At 37.8% G+C, this 18,515-nt stretch overlaps 1 long non-coding RNA gene across 5 annotated transcripts in view; it reads right to left on the reverse strand.

Annotated features, from left to right (window-relative positions):
- Positions 1–18,174, reverse strand: part of LOC103880511 — a 48,922-nt gene extending 30,748 nt beyond the window's left edge. For 4 of the 5 annotated variants that reach the window (XR_002519158.2, XR_002519159.2, XR_002519157.2 and 1 more), the window contains exons 1-2: positions 15,206–18,174; positions 13,016–13,106 (exon numbers count right to left, since the gene is read on the reverse strand). This is a non-coding gene — a long non-coding RNA (uncharacterized LOC103880511). The remainder of the gene's footprint in view (positions 1–13,015; positions 13,107–15,205) is intronic. The other variant, XR_002519160.2, reaches the window with a different exon arrangement.
- Positions 18,175–18,515: the final 341 nt, after the last annotated feature.

An 18,515-nucleotide genomic window follows, 5' to 3' on the forward strand; every position in this document is an offset into this window, starting at 1 on the left:
CTTTTTCATATACTGCTATATGGACTGTGATTTGAAAACTGTTTCTGCCTCAGACATTCTATAGTTTTTTTTTTCCCTAATTCTCACATCAGAGATGGAAGACTAACGTGGTTTCTCTCCTTATTATCTATAATTAATAAATTAGCAGTTTTTAGTTTGTCGATGTTCTAACCACCTTTTGGTTTTCAATATTTGTGTTTTTCATATCCATGTAATCCTTCCTGTCCTAAAAACATCTTCACTCCACCAATACTTATGATAAAACCATACATGCAATGAGTTCATCATTTTGTTAGGAGTCAGAATTTCTTTTCTCAATCAGGCAGACACTCTTCTTCAGAAGAAGGCCATGGATATAATGATTTTTCCATGATCCATTTTATGTGAACTGCATATTTTCAGAGCCCCTACAATATTTCAGTGTAACTCATCTCATGGTGAAATTTTGAGTCAAGCAGGAATTAGGATGAATTATTTCAGTCCCAGTCCAAACTATTTACTGCACAGTCTACAGATTCAAACCATTTTCATTATCTAATAGCCTGGGGCATGGATAGAGAACATTAATGATAGATTCTCCCTTAGTGCACATTCGTCTATGCCACCAATACTGTCAGGTCACTAGAGAGAAGTCCCTGTCATTTTTCTCCTCATAGTCTCCTGAGTTTTAAGGAGCAAATTTAAACTGTATCTGCTCTCTACTTCCGAGGCCCCATGAAACAAAAGTTAATCGGGGGACCTATGGGCTTACTAGTGGAGTCCAAATATCGTTGGTGGGAAATGGTAAGAGGGCACTTAAAGCCTCAGGGCCCAATTCTGCCTCCAGTTCTTGAACTTTCTACCTTGTCAGGGAACTCTTCAAGGCTTTTTTCTCATTGACTTCCTTAACATTCTGATCTCTGAAAAGCAGACAATCAGGTTAGCTTTCCTCCATACCGAAATGTATAGTGCATGGATGATATTCATCTCTAGTTTTCAGCTGTTTTAAAGATATATTTGACTATTTTACTGGTCATTTAAGAGAAATTTGAGAGGAGAAATAAAAAATTTTTTCCCTCATGCCACTACCTTGCTGAAAAGTAATTTCTATGTATTTTACTCAGTGGCAAGCATGCTAGAAAAAAAAAACTTGAAGAAACAATTCTGGTAGCCAGTTAACTAGTGGATGCTTAACATGTTTATTGAATGCTGTTATCAAATTGATTTGGGTTGTTGTGAATGCACATATATCATGACATGCTTATTGGAATCTCTATAATTATCTGAATCTAAGGGAGTAATTATGGATATGGACCAGATGATGGGAAAGAAAGAAAGAAAATTAGAGAGAAGTGAGTGATCATAGTTTATCTGTTTAAACTGTCAAGGGCTAGGATGAAATATGCGGGAGATCTGAAAGTAGAAATAATAAATAATAAATAAATAAATAAATAAATAATAAATAGCTTCCCTCAATATCTATTGTCCTCCAAAAGCCAAGATGGTCATACGCATGAGATTTATAAAAGTAATAATAATAAGCTGAAGAAGAGGCAAATCTGTGTATCTATCCTCAAGTTCTGATGAGAAAGAGAATGGCAGGCTTTTGTGTCTTTGGTATTTTACATCATATATTAATTTTTGTGTCACACCATATGTGGGCAATTCAGCAAAGCAAAAGTGGTATAATTTAAATTGTCCTAAATTTCCTCTTTTGATGCCTATTCATTATGTTACTTCTCTTCATTTCTGGCCAGAACTGTGGGGAGACAGCACCTCAGCAAAGTAAACAACAGTTCTGTGTCATATAGACAGCTGTTAGGTTTCAGTGATGGGTGAACTGATTGATGTGTAGAGATAACTCTGGCCACTTAATGAATAGATCTAGGCAAAATTAAAGGCTAAACTAATGACCTTGTGGAGTTCATCTGAAAGAACAATCTTTCATTACCATAATAAAATACATGATTATCATTAACAAATAATACAGTTAACGTTATTAACAACATGCTCATACAGGCAAGAAGCAAAGATTAGCAGCCCTTCTGGGTCTGTTAATTTGCTCACGAATCACAACTATTGGAAACATAAAACTCAGGCTTTCAAAATCAGCCCTAAATGTGGCTCACTGGCTTATGACATTAGCTACTGTGTTGTGTTTGGAGTATAATTTGCAAGCTTACATGGAGTATTCAGAAGGTTGGAGTCTACGGTGGCTTTGCATGGCGAAGGTAGTTGGTGGCTTACAGACCTGTATGCAGAGACTAGAGCCCTGGGGAGATGCCCATAGGAACAAAAGCCAGTGGGTACTGCTGGTGGAATAGGCGCGCAGAAGGTGGTGGGGAGGCACGGGGGTGAGCAGGCAGATGGAGGGTTGGAGGGTGTCTTGGAGATTTAGCTAATTTTCCCATATTCCTAAGTATAATTCAGAGGCAAATCAAATCCGAAGCATTTTACTTTCAGAAACTAAAAAGTCTTTCGTTTCTATTCATATGAAAGTCCGAGGTGGTGCCAAATATATAAAATGTGCGATCGCGGAGCCTGAGTCTTGCGATTCTGCTGCTATTTCCTCACTAAGCTTGGCTGGGACACTTCTTGCTCACAACAATCACTAAGCTGCATTTTCTATTTGGAAACAGCCCAGGTGCTTCACAGAGAGAGAAGAGCAATTCAATTTCATTTGTATTACCCAGCACCCTCCCTGCCCTCTTCTACCAAGGTGGCCTAGATTCAAATGTTGAGTTAGTGAGAACCTAAGGGACTTTTAAACTTCTACCATTGTACAGATAATGAAACTTGGAATCAGAACAGTTAATGGCCATGGCCAAGGTCAATATCCAGTTAATGAGAAAGCCAAGACTAGGAGCCTGCTCTCCCAGATCTTTGAACAGCTCTCTTTTAGTCGGAAGAGAAAGCTCACTTCTAAGAGACTACAAGAAGCAAACATATTTTATTGAATTCCAGGATGTCATATATTTTATGTACCACTAAGAAAAAAAGTTGCCAATTATAAAATGCCATTGATTTTAAAATGCATACAATTGTAGACATGCTAAATAATATATTTTAATTGTAAATGTATATAATTTTAATCTTAAAAATATGTATTTTTAAATCTTAGAATTGAGAAAATGTGGTAATAAAATTTTTCATTCCTCCTAAATAAATTGGAAGCTTATCCAGGCAAGATATATATATATATATTTTTTCCCCCCAGATGGAGTCTCCCTCTGTCACCCAGGCTGGAGTGCAGTGGTGCGATCTCGGCTCACTGCAACCTCCAAATCCTGGGTTCAAGTGATTCTCCTGTCTCAGCTTCCTGAATAGCTGGGATTACAGGCACACGCCATCATGCCCGGCTAATTTTTGTATTTTTAGTAGAAATGGGGTTTCACCATATTGGTCAGGCTGGTCTCGAACTCCTGACCTCAGGTGATCCACCCGCCTCAGCATCCCAAAGTGCTGGGATTACAGGTGTGAGCCACTGCGCCTGGCCAAGATATTTTTTCTTACTCTCAGATGATATCAAACACCATGCCAAGCTCAATAGCTTTGATCACCTCCTTTAATTAGTTGCTTATTCTACAGTAAGTCTTCTATATTAAGCTTAGTCTATAGTTAATGATTCTATAGTATTTACTTTGTGATAATCCATTAATATAATCCATTTATATTTCATGAACTTATCTATATTTTTGATTAAAATATTAAACTGCTCCATTTTTAGAGCATCCCCATGCTCATTGTTTACCCTAATTAACATGGTGCATTGGTGTGGTACATTTGTTACAATTGATGAGATAATGTTGATATATTATCATTAACTAAAGTCTATAGTTTACATTACAGTTCACTCTTGGTGCTATACATTCTATGGGTTTTTAAAGATGTCCTGTATCCACCACTACAGTATCATATAGAGTAGTCTCACTCCATAAAAATGCACTTGCCCTCAGACTATTTGTCCCTTCCTCCCCACAAATCCTGGGAAACCACTGATCCTTTTATTGTCTTCATAGTTCTGCCTTTTCCAGAATGACACATAGTTGGATTCATATAGTATGTGGTATTTTCAGACTGGCTTCTTTTACTTAGCAATGTGCACTTAAGATTGTCCTGAGTCTTTGCATGCCTTGATAGCTCATTTCTTTTTTGTCATTAAATAATATTCCATTGCATAAATGTACTAGAGTTTGTGTATCCTATTGAAGGACATCTTGGTTGTTTCCAATTTTTGGAAATTATGAATAAAGCTGCTGTGGACATTTGTGTGCAGACTTTTGTGTAGACATAAGTTTTCATTTGATTTGGAGAAATATGAAAGAGTGCAATTACTGGACCACATGGAAATAGTTATGTCTAGCTTTGTAAGAAACTGCCAAACTGTCTTCCAAAGTGGCTGTACCATTCTGCATTTCCACCAGCAACGAATCAGAGTTCCTGTTGCTCCACATCCTTACCAGCAACTGGTGTGTCAATGTTTTGTATTGCCACCATTCTAACAGGTATGCAGTGGTATCTCATTGTTGTTTCAGTTTGTGATTCCCTAATGATGGTACTATATGATGTTGAGCATCTTTTCATAATTTCCCATCTGTGTATCTTCTTTGTTGAGGTGTCTGTCCAGGCCTTTGCTTACTTTTCAGTTGGGCTGTTTGCTTTCTTATGGTTGGATGTTTACAGTTCTATATATTTTAATTTTCAAATTTTTCAGGGTATGTAAAAACATTTTAAATAATTCACAAAATGGTATAAATCATTCACAAATAAAAATGTGTAAATAATTTTTATCAGAATCAGAAATTTCCATTACAAATAAAAATAAAATCTCTAAATTTTAAAAATTTCTGTTTTCTCTACTGTAAAATAATATTGATTTAGATAAGATTTTCTCAAGCACCATAAAACTTCTTATAATATTAAGTAGAGACTTAACCAGTCAGATAAATTATTTTCCTCCCTCCAACTTTATCTGCTAAGCTTAATAATCAGAACTAAGCAAAACAATACTTGCTCATTAACAATTTATACACAAAAATGGAAAGAATTTTGAGACGTGCATGCAGATAAACAGGTAGAAAGTTCCATTTTATGTGTCATAATGGTGTATCTACAAAAAGGTCAAAGCAGTTGGCAGATTCGGTCAATTTCCTGAAAAACAATGAAAACTGATCAAGTGAACTAATTGTTTAATTGGATTACATGGTGAGTTTTTTTTCTAGATAGCCTGTCTTGGGGGTCTTTTTCAATCTCTCTACGTGCAATTTACGTAGAATAGCACTAACTGTTCTTTGTAGAGTTTTGATGAGGACTTTTAACAGTTTCTAAAGCTCTTTAGTAAATTAAAATGTTAATTCTAATAAAATAGAAAAATCTACATAGATAAATTTCTGAATAACACAGGCCATACTTCTTAATCCACCTAAAACTAAAATATTGCAACAAATAATACCAAAACTAAGATTATTTCAAAGCCCAAAGTAATGTTAACCAAGACATCTGACACCACCAGTCTGCAGATACGGGGGTGGGAATGTGGACCTCCTGTTTGATGGAGCAAAGTGAAAGTGCATATACCACCTCCTTCCCACCACCAACCCTGCAGATGCAGATGGAGGTCAGGGATGAGCTGGGGTTTCATTTTACACATATTTCTTGGTTATAAAATAAAACGAAGGACATATGGCTTATTTCTTAGGCAGCTTCGAATACCCATGAATCAAAATATTATGTATCAAATATGACTATGTGAGTAATATTGTTTGAGGTTATTTCAATTGTTTGTGAAAGGTAATTAAAAGCAAGTAAAACAACAGAAATTATAGTAGATATTTTACTATTTAATTTTCTTTTTATAAAGTGAAGTTCAGAAAAATGATGGCATGCACTGGCTTTCATCCTAAGGCAGTTGCCTCTTTCTTGCCCCTCTGGCTTCATTTCCCTGTGCCAAGCTCAGCCACTGGGATTCTTCCCAGAGCTCCAGAGACTATAGTTAAGCTGACCGAGTTGCCTACATAATTTCTGCGTCCTGTCACCCTTTTCTTTGACCTAGGTCTTCAGATCTGGCAATCTCTGAGTTGGTGGGAACCCTTCCATCTCCTTCGCCCTTAGAAGCAAGCTTTGAGTCCCTTTCCTCAGGGACAAACTGTATTAACTCTTTAAAATGTCTAGATCTTGGAAAACAAGGATCTGTATAAGATTCATCTTTGGGATGGTTTAGTCCCACCTCTCTGCTTTTCTTTGTTAGGCTTTCGTCCACAAAAAGACTGTTTTAGCTCTGGGATCAAAGTTAGCCTAGAAATTGAGAGCACAAAGCCTGGCTATTCTTTATTAGCTGGGCACAATGGATACAATTGGTTTACTTAGTCACATTACTATCTAACTGGATTCATTAATCTTGTTGACTCCAACTACCGTACACATTTTGTATAATCAGCAACTCTTTTATGATCATTACTACCAATAACTAGCAACTGTTGTCTAATACCACCAACAAAATTTCTTTAAAAATGAAAACCACCACCATCACCACCACCAACCAACAACCCATCACCACCACCCCAATCACCATGATCACCACTCACACAGCTGAATCACCCAGCCCCATGATGCATCATGTTACCCTACCTTACAACCTCGGCTCAAGAAAAGCATCTCTTTTGCTGTACTGTGCATCGTTCGTATCAGTGCCACAGTAGGATCATGGAACTCAACCTCATTTGGGCTTTCATTAGTCCTCTGAAATGTTTGGCATCTCCTATTTTGTCCTTTTCCCATCCTCCTCAGCAGGTTTTCTAAAATTTTGCCACTCTTCTCAAACCAATTTCCCCAGAGCAGCCCCAGAGCCTCATGACCAAGATGCCTCTTTCACAGAGATAATTCTTTCATTTTAGCAGGTGAGAAATTCCACAGTTTTTCATACTCATCGAAACAAATTTGTGTATTCTGCATCCAGCCCCACCACTTCTGCACTAATCACAGAGAAAGGGTTTTTCCAAGGGTTATTCCTCTGTTGAGCTTTTGAACAGTCCCCCTTGCATCTCCATCCGCCATCAGTTACTCTGCCTCTGCCTGGCATCTCCCTTCACTTTCTCCACCTCTTCCTCCTCTCCTTCCTGTCTCCTTCCTCCTTCTTGATCTTTGCCCGCATATTTCCTGCCTGTCTCCCCACAACGTTCCTCCTTCTCCCATTTCCCTCCCTATCTGACTCCCATCTTTCTGTGTTTAACCATTCAGTAGCCACTGGTTGGTTCCTTCCCTGTAAGAACATTATGTTCACGTCTCACCATGTTCTCTTTTTAGCCCATACTAAATTGTGTTCTTGCCCTATCACCTTCCCTCCTTTGGCAACTAAGGTCCTCAAAATAATGGCTTATTGTTTCTACTCTACCCACATCTGCCGCACTCACATACACACTGAAACTGCGTTTTCTGGGGTCATTTAAGGTCATATTTGTCAGATTCAATAAATTATATTAAGTGCTAATACTTTAAGTCTACATTGATAAGGTTTGGCTGTGTCCTCACTCCAATCTCATATTGTAGCTCCTGTAATACCCACGTGTCGTGGAAGGGACCTGGTGGGAGGTAATTGAATCATGAGGGTGGGGTCTTTACTGTGCTGTTCTCATGACTGTGAATAAGTCTCATGAGATCTGACGGTTTTATAAAGGGGAGTTCCCCTACACATGCTTTCTCTCTTGCCTGCTGCCATGAAAGACGTGACCTTGCTCCTCCTTTGACTTCCGCCATGATTGTGAGGCCTCCCCAGCCATGTGGAACTGTGAGTCCATGAAACGTCTTTCCTTTATAAATTACCCAGTCTCAGGTACGTCTTTATTAGCAGTGTGAGAACAGACTAATACATATACTTTGTGAGGAATCCAATACTATTGAAAATTCCTTTCTCTTAAAACCCTCTTTCCATTTGCTTTCTAAGATGCCACTTTTTCTCAGTGTTCCCCCACTCCTCTCTGGTCTCTATCAGCTCCTTTGCTGGCTCCTCTGACCTGCCTCTCTGATGCCTGTGCTCCAAGGAAGCTCTGGGCTTCTCTTTTCTCCTGGTGCAATCTCCAGGCAACCTCTTCCACTTTTTTTGGTTTTTGTTACCACCCACATATGACTGATCCTCAAATCTCTCTCCCCAACCCTGACCAAGTCTCAGGCTTACACATATCTAATTTTCTGTAGAACGTCTTCACCTGAATTTCCCCAAAACCCTTATGCTCATCATGTTCAAAATAGAACACGTTCAGCAAGGTTACAGGAGACAAGATCAACACATACACACACAAATATTAATCACATTTTACATGTTAACAATGAACATGCAGAAACTGAAGTTACAAACACAATACTGGTTACAATTGGTTCCAAAGAAAATGAAATACTTAAGTACACATTTAACAAAACATGTGCAGGATCTTATGATATAAATTACAAGATGCTGATGAAAGAAATCAAAGAACACTTTAATAGATGTAGAGATATACCAATTCCATGCATTGGAAAAAAACAATAAATATAAAAATTCTGCCAAAATTTACCTATAGATTTAATGCAATTGTTATAAAATCCCAGTAAGGTGTTTTGTGCACAGAGAAAAATTTATTCTAAAATTTATATGAGTGGCTCATTCCTGTAATATTCCTGTAATATATTTAGTGGCTCATTCCTGTAATCCCAGCACTTTGGGAGGCCGAGGTGGGCGGATCACCTGAAGTCAGGAGTTCAAGACCAGGCTGGCCAACATGGTGAAACCCCATCTCTACTAAAAATACAAAAAAAAAAAAAAAATTAGCTGGGCGTGGTGGGGGGCGCCTGTAGTCCCAGTTACTCAGGAGGCTGAGGCAAGAGAATTGCTTGAACCCCGGAGGTGGAGGTTGCAGTGAGCTGAGATCGCGCCATTGCACTCCTGCCTGGGCAACAAGAGTGAAACTCCATCTCAAATAAATAAATAAATAAAACAGAATAAAATAAAATTTATATGAGAGATCACACACTCTGGAGTAGTTAAAACGATCTAGACAAAGAAGGAGGAGCCATTCCACCTGATGTTAAGCCTTACAAGATACCTACAGTGAACAAGGCAGTATGGTATTCGTGGAAGGAAAGACACATAGATCAATGGAACAGAATAGAGAATCCATAAATAGACCCATGAAAACAAGCTCAACTGATTTTTAACAAAGGCGTTAAAGCAGTTCAAATGGATAGCCTGGCCTACAAATGGTGCTAAAGTAATTGAACACTGAACATCCATAAGCAAAAACAAGAACCTTAAGCTAAACCTCACAACCTGAACAAAAATTAACTCAAAATAGACCATAGATTTAAATGTAAGACACAAACAATAAAAATATTTTTAAAATAATAGAATATCATTGGAATTGGGATCTAGCGCTAGGCAAAGTGTGCTTGGATTTGACACAATCACAACTCATAAAGATGCACAACTCACAAGCACAACTCATAAACAGAATCCTTTATAAATTATAGGGCTTCATCAAAAGTTAAGACTTTTGCCGTGCTAAAGACCATATTCAGAGGATGAAAGGATAAGCTACACATTGGGAAAAAATATTTGCTAACCACATATACAAAAAGGACTAGGCATCAGGAAGGAGGAAACTATTCAATTTACACTTTAAATAGGTACCAGAAGAAATAGATGCTAACTCAGAATTCTATAACCATAAAAAAATATTGGCCAGGTGTGGTAGCTCATGCTTGTAATCCCAGCACTTTGGGAGGCAGAAGCAGGCAGATCTCTTGAGCCCAGGAATTCAAGACCAGCCTGGGCAACATAGTGAAACCTCATCTTTACAAAATGTAAAAAAAAAAAAAAATTAGCCGAGCATGGTGGCATGCACCTGTAGTCCCAGCTACTTGGGAGGGTGAGGCAGGAGGATCACTTGAGCACGGGAGGTGAAGGCTGCAGTGAACCATGATTGCACCCCTCCACTCCAGCCTGGGTAACAGAGCAAGACTCTGTCTCAAAAAAAAATTTTTTTTCAAAATTGAAGATAAAATGAACACATTTTCAGAAAAACAAATGCTGAAAAAATTCATCACCAAGAGACTTACGAGAAATGCTAAAGAATCTTCTTGAGACTGAAAAGAAATGATAGAAGATGAAAAGTGAAATCTACAGGAAATAAAGGAAAGTGCCAGTCAGTCAATAAATTGATTAATATCACAAAAAGCTGTTCTGTTGCCTTACTCTCTTAAAAGACAATTTCTTAAAAGGCAATTCACTGTTTAAATCAAGGTGGGATTTATAATATATGTAGAAGTGAAATTTAAGACATAGCATGAAGCATAGAGAAATGAAATTGAGTTATACTCTTCTAAGGTTGCTTTATTTGGGAAGTGAAAAACGGGAAGTGCATGGTGGTAGAAGTGAGGTGAGAAATTAGCAATATGAAGTAGGAAGTGTCAGGTGAGAAGTGTGAAGTGGTAGGAATTGATTCTAAAGAGACTTTGGTAGATTAAAGATGCATATTATTAGCCCCAGAGCAGCCATTACAAACACAGGAAGAGATATGGGTAAGAATTCAGCAGAAGAAATACCATGAGATGCTAAAATATCCAAACAACCCAAAAGCACACAAGAAATGAAAAACAGAGCAACAAAAAATGGAAAAGAGAAATTTAAAAAACAGTGAGATGGAAGAATTAAACCATGCCATATCAATAGTTACAATGCATATAAGTGAACTAAAACACGAAGGAAAAGGCAGAGAGTAGCTAATTTAGAAAGGCAGGATGCATCTCTATGTTGCCTACAAGAGATGCTCTTTGAATCAAATAACACAAATAAGTTTGAAAGTATAAGAATGGAAAAAAATATACCACGCAGAAAATAAGAAAGCTGGAATAGACTTCAAGACAAGGAATATTACAAGAGATAAATGGGATGTTTGATAATAAGCAAAGGAGAAATTCATCAAGAAGACATAAGAACTCTAATGCACATAATAATATAGTTTAAACACTTATGAGGAAAAAAACTGAGAAAACTGAAGGAAGAAATAAATTCATAATCAAAGTTGGAAACTAAAATCTTGAACAAAGAGACAAGTAGACAAGAATGGATGAAAGTATTCGTAACGCTATAAAAGGTCTGAATACTGTTATCAACCAACTTGACCTGACCGACATTTCCAGAACACTACACCAAATTACAGCAGAATATATTTCTTAAAGTTTTTTTTCCTTTAAATTTTACTTAAGGTTCAGAAGTACATGTGCCTTAGGTATGGTATATAGGTAAACTTGCGTCACAGGGGTTTGATATATAGATCATTTCCTCATCCATGTACTAAACATAGTACCTGATAGGCATTTCATCTGATCCTCTTTCTCCTCCCACCCTCCACCCTCAACAGACCCTAGCATGTGTTGTTCCTCTCTGTGTTCATGTGTTCTTGTCATGTAGCTCTCATTTATAAGTGAGAACATGCAATATTTTGTTTTCTGTTCCTGCGTTAGTTTACTTAGGATAATGGCCTCCAGCTCCATTCATGTTGTTGCAAAGGATGGAGATGGATGATCTCGGTCATTTTTATGGCTGCATAGTATTCCATGGTGTTTATGTACCACATTTTCTTTATTCAGTCTATCATTGATAGGAATTTAGGGTGATTCCAGGTCTTTGCTATTATGAATACTGCTGCCATGAACATACTCATGCAAGTTGCTTTCTGGCAGAATGATCTGTATTTTAGGGGATATATACTCAATAATGGGATTGCTGGGTCAAATGGTAATTCTGTTTTTCATTCTTTGAGAAATCACACTGCCTTTTTTTTTTTTTATGTACACATGGAAGTTCACCAAATTGCCTATAGATGAGGCAATAAATTTCAAACAATTGAGGGGAAAATAAATTTGCCTTGTCTTCTCTGCACATCTAAAAAGTTCTACAAATGGGTAGCAAGATATGGACAGGTGATACTTTGTCCCACCCATTTTCTGCCCATCTTTTCAAACTGCAATAAAGCCCAAGGGTCACTACTCCCATGAAGCCCTGATAAACACTACCCAAAACTGGCCCCTCGATTGGTGCCTACCTTCAACCTTCCATATTCTTTATGACACCCACAATGCCTTATCACACTTTTTTTTGCACATTTTTCTGAGTATTGGTCTCCCTTTCCTAGACCACTAGTCCCAAGAACAGGGATCACATACAATTTGTGTGTGCAGACCCAGTCCCTAGCACAGCGCTTGTCGCAGTATAGGCATTTAATAGTTGTTCGTCAATGAATGTTATTCTTAGTAATGGTTGGGTCCATTTTAAAGCAAGTAGACTGGCTTCTGTGCCCACCACCTGCCTGCCTCAAATAAAGGAAAAGTCCCAGGGAAAGACAGCATGATGAAAAATAAGCCTGAAGGAAAAGATTAAAGGAAGCACATTTTGACTGACAAGAAAGAGAAGTTTCCTTACGAATGATTTTCTGTGCCAGCAGAAGATATTGCTTAGTGACAAAGTCAGAGTGAATGACCTTAGATCACCAAAACAATTCAGAGAGAAATAAGAAAGAAATCCCTGTACAAAATAGATGGAAGCAGCAGGCTCTGCCGAAAAGCTGTGGAATTTTGATACTTGATAGTTTAATAAAGCCAGCAAAGATCAGTTATTTGGAGCAGTTAAATGTGGGTCCAGCAGAAGGATGACCTATTTGAGGATTTTCCCAAACATCAATTTTACCTATGAGTAAATGGAGGCCCTGCAGGGAAATGTGAAAATGATTATTAGTGTATTCTTTGCCAGGAATATTTCCCCATCACTGTTTTTGTGTCTCATGATTCCCTGACCAATCATTTAGACTTTAGATTGAGGCTGTCTCTTTTATCTTTTGAACCTTAGCCTAATGGAGAGCCAAAGACAAAGTAAAGACTAAATCCTTATTGTTGAAAGAATGTTTGTTAAATAGCATAGATATTATTCACCAGTTTCTTTGGGTTTGAATTTGTTTATTAATAAAGGAGACAAGTTTGCAGCATTCACCATTCAGGTCATCTTTCTTACCCATTGTCAAATCCTCGGCCACCCAATTCTGTGAAATAGTGAAAAAAATAGCCAGTTCTATGTGTTGTTCCACTTGTAACTCGTTGTCACACTGAAAAGTGAAAGTCACAATACTGTATTATATTTTGACGTGTTGTAACATCACTAGGAAAGCTACCTGCTTTAATTCTTACACAAGAACTTTTGATTATTTATCATATTTCTTACATATATTGTTTCTTATATATCCTATCTTCCTACACATGAACTATTTGATTTATATGTCATATTTGAAAACAGATCTTTTATTTAGACTTTTCAACAGTATGTAGTGCTTTACCAATGCAAATGCCTTACTGATCAACCAATATTCAGTGTCTGTCTCCTCCATGTGAAAGTTTGTAAGAGCATTTTTATTATGTGTTTATACTTCAGCTAAGGACTGAACCACATAGCCTGCAGAGGTGCTCTATCTTCATGTTTCTATGGTACAACAGAGCACATCTGGGCTTACATCAGTGGCTGCACTCAGTTCCTGTAGAATAATACTCCTAGTCCTCATTTACCATGCTTATAAAAAGAAAATTCAATTACAAAGCCACAGCATCCAAACTACTCATGCCTGCAGCCTCGAGACCTCATTCATCTGGAGACAGGCTAATGATAGGGCAACTAAGCATTGGAAAATTTGAAAATTTACTTCAAAATAAATTTGCTTTAAAAATGTGGGTAATAATTGCAACTGTAAGATTAAGCCAGGTTTGTCTCATTGTGTAGATTTCTTCCCATATCCTGCCCCCTTACTTTATGACAGTAATGATTTTGTGACTAAGACTGGTGTCACTATAATGTTCTTGGGACAGAATGATAGTCCAATGACTCATCAGACAGTACAAAGGGAAAATATTCAAGAAATTTAACATCATTGGTATTTGAAATATTTCAATACTGTGAATCTCTTCCTAAAAATAAGGACAACTAAGTAACTTTCTTCATTAATAAAAAGCCACAATCAAAACAACTGTGACAGAGTGTGGAACAAATTATAATTACTTAAAGAATCACCATGATGATTACTCATAAAAACCTTAACATTTGCCAACCAATTTTTCTTGTCAAAATACATTGTTTCTTCTGGCGTTCATATCCTCAATTTGCCCAATTATTCTCCATTATTTTTATTTTTATTTTTTGGTGGCTGAGACACAAAATAGTATTCAGATTCTAAAGACTTCTATCTGTAGGAACAATATTTGAGAAGTAGATGAGTACCTTTCAAAGACAAATGTTGAGATTTGTGAGTAGGAAAGACAGGGAAAAAAGAGTTACATGAGGACTTTGGCCTATGCCGAGAAGTTTTTGAGTCGATTAGCAGCTCTGGAAAACAAATGACATGAACTCTCAGCATTGCTGGTGTCTCATTTTTCTCTTTATCTCTCTTTTCACGCTTCTCTTCTTCTTCCCTGGATCCCTGTGTCTGTCATTTACCTTCCTCCACTCCCTCTCCTCTGTCTCCCTTTTCCTGTGCTGCTGTCTGCACACAGCAGCTGTCCGAAGACTGTCCAGCCTTCAGAGATAACTGGGTTTGGGGTCTGCAAAAATGGGTGTCTATCCCTTTCTGTAGCACCTCTAGGAAACATGAACCATGTCCAAGATACAATTAATTCCATCACATCTTATCCTCAGCAAGATACAGATCCATTTACAGTAAAAGTTGTATAGGCACAGAACTCATCCTTAGGAAGTTGTCCGTGTTTGTTTTAAGTGACCATATTCATAAGCCCTCTCATAGGTCTCAGTGTTTCCCTCCCAGTGCATTTAACCTCTTCTGACCCCCCACTGGCTGTTTGGTGACCACCTGCCCCAGCACCTCAGCTTTCCTTACTCAACAATATCCCATGCTCTAAACCTCCTTTCATCAAAATTATGCCCCATTCCCTTAGGATACTGCTAAGTGAAGTTAATTTGATTGATTACTATCAATCAAGACACTAATGATTTAATAGATATTTGAATTTATCAGGGATTGTTTGATGAGAACACTTAACATGAGATCTATCCTCTTAACAAATTTTCAAGCGCACAGCACAGCAATGCTGACTCTAGGCACAATGTTGTACATAGGTATCTAGAACCTTATCTTCCATAAATGCGTTTAGTTGAGGTTTTCTCAAAGAAGTGGTTCAAATAATGTCTTTATATAGTACCTACTCTATGTCAGGTACCCTGGAAAATCTTGGATATTCAGAAGTAGACAAAATACATGCAGTCCTTATCTTCTTGGAGCATTATAATGTAGTGGATCTTTGAGTCAACATTGCAGAGTGGCTGTCTCCATACCATTCCAATCACATCATCCTGCATGCAAACCTCCCTGTAGGGAGATCTTCTATTATGACATCACACAGACTATAAACAACCTATAAAAGTTCATTCTGGGCAGCCTTTGTTTTCTGGGACTCAGGATGTAACGCTGTTGGTGTTGTTCTAGCACCAACAATAACCACGTGAGACAGTTTTGCACCCATTTTGCAGAGAAGACTGGCTTTACAGAATTAAATCCTCTACCTATGGATCATGGGACAAGCAAATAACAGTATTAGGATCTGGAGATGACTTTGAACTCCAAGTCCAACATTGTCCACTCCACCACAGGTGCCACCTCAGATTCTCCCCAAGTTCCCATGGATATGGAGTGAGTAGATAATTAGGATTTGCATGCCATCTTCAGCTTCTCATTGGATGCCCACATGGTGGGGGGAATGTAACTGTAACACAGGTTTTAAGGTCTTACTACCATAATAGTCCTATGCTAATAACATATCATTCTTACTGTGTAAATCAAGACACTTATTGGATGCCCACATGGTGGGAGGAATAGAACTGCAAGGCCAGTTTTAAGATCTTACTATTGTAATAGTCCTATGCTAATAACGTATCATTCTTACTGCGTAAATCAAGATTGACAAGCTGCTCAGCCATCCAGCTCACCTTTAATAATGATTCATTACATTCGTGAAACTGAGAGTTGCTGTAGCATGAAAAATCATAGTGCTACTTTATGAATATTATATAAATGAGTCAACAATGGCATCTGTGTATTGGGCCCTAGATGGTTCATTTCTTCGCTGCAGGCAGAAACCCACTAACTCAAAAGTCTGATAGCTCCAAACTCAAATTTTTACACATCCAATTGTTAAATCGGTCCAAATAAGCAGATAGTCCAAATTAGCATATTTGTGGCCACTTAGAGCCCGTCTGTATTGTGTACTCAGTAAAACTGCTCCAAACATCTGCTAGCAACAGATAAGTTCTGGGCCCTAAAGACCCCAAGCTGCTGCCGCCCTTTGGAGCCGTCTGAGTCAGACTCTTGCCATGCTGCTAATGACGTTATTGAGACACATAGCCCTCTATCAAATTCCCCTCTTCCCTGGAAGTTCCCTTGCCCTCCACTCCTCTGAGTGGTCATTCCCTGTACTTTAAACTCTGGAAGATCTCATGCTATGAGGGACTTCTCCTGCATGCAAACCTGTCAAAAGGAAATAAAGCTTATCTGTGTTATTGCCACCTTATGGTCATGTATTCTTTTTAAAAATCAGCCCCCATATCCCTCGAAGCATCTACAATAATCTAAAATGTCCTTGTTTCATTTGAAGACACACAACATACATACTCCCCAAGCAAAAGCATGAAGTCAGCTTATTTTCATTTGTGCGTGGTACTTGGTAAATATTCAGCCATGACTAGTATTATGGAACAGTAGTAGGCACAGGTGATTCTTATTTGACAGTTGTGTCGCTTGTGACATAGAAGTGAACTAATTCACAGAGTAGATACTACCAGTCACATGAACTCAGTAGCTCACTACTTCAAAGTTAATAGAGTGCCCTCATGGGATCAGTCCTATTTTGGAAATGTTTGGAGGTCATAGGAATAGAAAGTAAAGAACATCTTGTGGTCCCAGAAAATAAAGGAAACACTAAAAAATAAAATAAAATAAAATAAGGCTTGTTTAAGTACAAGGGCTCACTTGACTGGTTAACGTTAGAGCAAATTGAGTCACTAAGTAAATAATGGTAGTACTGAACACACAGAATAAAATAAATATCTATGGTTCCAAATTGTTATAAATAATAAGCAAACAAACAGGGAAAGAAATGGCTCTTCCTCATAGTAGAATTTAAATAAATGGAGAAGATAAAAAACCATAATCGCCATTAGGCAACTACCACAATAGTAATTATCACAGACAGACAAGGTACTCTCATGACTCTCATGGATGCAAAAATTTATGGAAGTTTGAGAATAGAATTTGCAAGTTTCAATGTATTTCCCCAAGATACATATTAACTACAAAGGGAAAAATGTCACTTTACAGTAAAAAACATGGCAGACACCCACCTAACCAAAGCAATCAAAGTAAATATCAATGATAAGACACAGAGATGATCAACCCCTTAGTATGATGCCCTGAGGACACCACAACACCATTTCTGTGGCATTCTTGCCAAAAATCCGTAACTTCATTCCAATTATGAGAAAGTATCAGAAGAATTCAGATTGACAAGACATTCTATAGAACAACTGGTCCAGCCAGGCATATTGCACTCTGTGGTCCCAGCTATTTAGGAGGCTGAGGCAGGAAGATGTCTTGGCCGGGAGTTTGAGGCTGCAGTGAGCTATGATCAAACCTGTCACTAGTCTCTGCACTCCAGCCTGGGCACCATAGCAAGACCTGATCTCGAAAACAAAACAACACATCAATACTCTTCATAAGTGTCAAGTGACAAAAGATAAAACCAAGGACTGAAAAACTGTTACAGACAGGAGACTAAGAAGAATTAACTAAATGCAATGTGGGATTCCCAGGTAGGATCTTGGAACAGAGAAAGGATGATAATGGAAAAAAATGGTGAAATTTGGGAAAACATCTATAATTAATATTATACTGATGTTACTTTTCTGTTCTTGACCATCGTGCTATGGTTATGATGTAAGATGTTCACATAAGGGTAAGTAAGCTGGTGAGACATAAAGGAATTTTTTGTACAATTTTTCCAACTTTTCTGTAAGTCAAAAATAGGTCAAAATAAAACGTTCAACAAAATGAATTAATATTTAAAAAGTGGTTGGTCAGTGAGGCAAACACTAGGTGCTAGTCTCATAGCTGGGGAGGGAAAAAAAAACCCTGAAATTAGGTGACAGGAAGTCTTTAATCCAGTTTTTCGGTTCAAACAAATTGAGAAAGAGAAATGTTCCATAATTTAACAAAAGCAACCCAGACACAAACACACCCTAGTTTTCAGCTCAGGTTGTCTTCCTAGACTTCTTAGTATATCCTAAAGTCATAGGCAGGAAGTCCAATGTCAAGGACAATTACACAGAATGGGAAATCTTATGTGACATATTTACGGTGTTTTAGTTTTTGAACTTATACAGTCAGGATAATTTTCTGAAATGCATGCTCATTTAGGATGGGGGAATATTGAAGGGGATATTGATGAATAATCAATAAAATTAC

Source organism: Papio anubis, chromosome 1 (genome assembly GCF_008728515.1).
Source record: "Papio anubis isolate 15944 chromosome 1, Panubis1.0, whole genome shotgun sequence".
In the NCBI taxonomy this organism is placed as follows: Eukaryota; Metazoa; Chordata; class Mammalia; order Primates; family Cercopithecidae; genus Papio; species Papio anubis.